Source organism: Melospiza melodia, chromosome 17 (genome assembly GCF_035770615.1).
Source record: "Melospiza melodia melodia isolate bMelMel2 chromosome 17, bMelMel2.pri, whole genome shotgun sequence".
In the NCBI taxonomy this organism is placed as follows: Eukaryota; Metazoa; Chordata; class Aves; order Passeriformes; family Passerellidae; genus Melospiza; species Melospiza melodia.
This window is the reverse complement of record NC_086210.1, coordinates 15,788,662-15,791,161: the sequence shown is the minus strand read 5'-3', so window position 1 is coordinate 15,791,161 and position 2,500 is coordinate 15,788,662. Positions and strand designations below refer to the sequence as shown.

Genomic DNA, 2,500 nt, shown 5'->3' with positions numbered 1-2,500 from the left:
TCCCTCCGGGCACCGGCGGGACGCCGCCGCCGCCGCCGCCGCCGCCGCCGCCGCCCGCCGCGGGCAACGGGCCTGCGAGGCGACCCCAGCCGCGCCGCCGGGGTGGCCCCCGGACGGCGATTGATCGTCAAGCGACGCTCAGACAGGCGTAGCCCCGGGAGGAACCCGGGGCCGCAAGTGCGTTCGAAGTGTCGATGATCAATGTGTCCTGCAATTCACATTAATTCTCGCAGCTAGCTGCGTTCTTCATCGACGCACGAGCCGAGTGATCCACCGCTAAGAGTTGTCTGGCTTTCGGGCGCCGCTCAGGCCGAGCGGCCCCTTTGTCTCTCGCGCCGAGGACGCGCGGGCGCGCGCCTGGCTTCGACCGTACGAGCACACAGAGAAACGGAAGGGGAAAAAAAGAGATCGGAGAAGCCCACGCTCCGAAGGACCGCCAAGAGGCGGGGGAGCCCGCGCCCCCGACCGCCTCCCCCCGCGAGGGGAGACGCCGACCTCACATGCCGTCCTTCGGAGGCGGCCCAGGCGCCCGGGCTCGGCCCGGCCTCCGCGCGGAGGGCCACGCGGCGCGCGCCGGGCACGCGGGGGGCACGGCGGCCCGCCCGCTCTCGCTTTCACGGGACGACGCGCACACACACACACACACGGCTCGGGCCACACGCGGCCGGGGGCGCGGCCGTCGGCCCCCGCACACGCCGGCTCCCCTTCGGCCCCCTTCACCGCGGGGCTCGCGGCGCGCCGCCGCGCCGCCGCGCGGCCGGCTCTCTCTCTTCCACGGCGGCCTCACCCCGCTCGAGACGGCACGCGACGACGGCCGTGCCGCCGGCGCGCCTTCCCGCCCGGCGGGACCGCTCCCGCCGGGCGGGCCAGCGTCCGGGCAGACGCGCTCCGCCGCCGGCCCCGGAGGCGGACGCCACCGAGACCCGAGCCGGCGTCGCCAGCGCCCGAGGCCTGCCGGACGGCAGGCCCCGCCGTCGCCGGGGCCGCACTCCCGGGGCCCCCGCCGCCGCGTCGCACCGCCGGGGCCCCTTGCCTCGGCACGCGCCCGGCGGAAGGCGTACGGCGCTGAGCCGGGGGGCAACGCCCGCTCTCCTCGTTTTCACGCGGAGACCGGGCGGGGGAAGCGCCCCCGCGGCCGCCCGCACGCCTTCCTACGGCCCACACGCGGCCGGGAAGGGCGACGGAGGACGCGACGTGCAGGGCCCGGGACGGGACCGCCGCCGGCGACGGCGGGCGCCCTCCGGCCGACCGTCCCCGCTGGGGGGGACACCCGTCGAGCGGCGCCGCCGCCGCTCGGCACGGGGTCGCCCACGCTCGCGGGCCTCCGCCGACGGAGGGCCCGCCGGACGCTCGCCCCCCGGGCGGGCGGGCGATCGAGCCGGGCGGGGGACGGCCGGCGGACGGCGCCGCCGGTGCGTTCGAGGAGGAAAGGCCGCCGAGGGGAGAGGGGCCGGACGCGCGGGACGCGGCGCCGCGCGCGCGAGACACCGCGGCAAGCGGGCCGAGGAGAGAGCGCGGCGGGCCCCGGCGGCCGCAACCCCGCGGCCGAGGAAAGGCAGAGAGCGGGCGCTCTCTGCCGGCGTCGCCCGTTACGACGAGGCGAGCGGGTCGGCCCCCGCGGCCGACCGCGCGCCGCGGCCTCTCCGCCGAGGCCGGGCCGCGGAGAGGGGGGGGCAGGGCGCCCCTCCCCGGCGCGGCGCGGTTACCCCCGCGCGCGCGTGCGGCAGGGACGACGACGACGACGACCACGACGGAGGGAGCGCGGCCGGCGGCCGCGGACACCACCGCAGGGGCTCGGCGGGAGTAGCTGCTCCCCACCCCTCAGTGGCGCCGCACCGCCGCCCGGCGACAACCGCCGCCGCCGCCGCCGCCGCCGCCGGCACCGCCGCCGCCACGGCGGGCCGCGCCGAGCCGCCCGAGTCTTTAAACCGCCGCCCGGCTCGCCGGCCCCCTTTCGGCACCCCCGCAGCGGCGTTTGGCGACGCCGAGGGGGGAAACCTGGGGGGGAACCGCCGAGGCGCGGAGCGCTAGGTACCTGGCCCTGGGGCGAGGGAAACGACCTGCATGGCCCCGCCGGGGTGCCTCCCCCGCTGCCGCCCTCGGGGGAGCGTCCACCGGCGGGGGCGCGCCCGCCGTCTGCCGCCACCACCGCCGCGTCCTTCTCGGGGCCCGGGGTTTCCCTCAGTAGCCCGGCGCTGCGCCCGAGAGGACCGCCGCGGCTCGGGCCGCCCCGCCGGCGCGGGGACGCGGCCCGACCGCCGAGCGCGCCGCGCCCGCGCCCGCGCGCGCCCCGAAGCGCGGCCCGGAACGCCCGGAGGGCTCGGCCCTCGGCCGCGCGAGGGGCACCGCTCGGCCCGAGAGCGGGAGCTCCGCCGGCGCGGCAAAGCCCCGCTCCCCGGTGCGGGAAGGGCCGGAGGAGCCGCCTCCTCCGAGCCCCGAAGGCGCCCCCGCCACCCGCTCCCTCGCCATTTCCACATCGGCCGCCGACGGGTGCCACGGC

General features: G+C 80.2%; 1 non-coding gene across 1 annotated transcript; it reads right to left on the bottom strand.

Moving 5' to 3' along the window:
• Positions 1 to 132: 132 nt before the first annotated feature.
• Positions 133 to 285, bottom strand: LOC134426100 (5.8S ribosomal RNA). Its single transcript, XR_010029876.1, has one exon. It is a non-coding gene; the product is annotated as a 5.8S ribosomal RNA (ribosomal RNA).
• Positions 286 to 2,500: the final 2,215 nt, after the last annotated feature.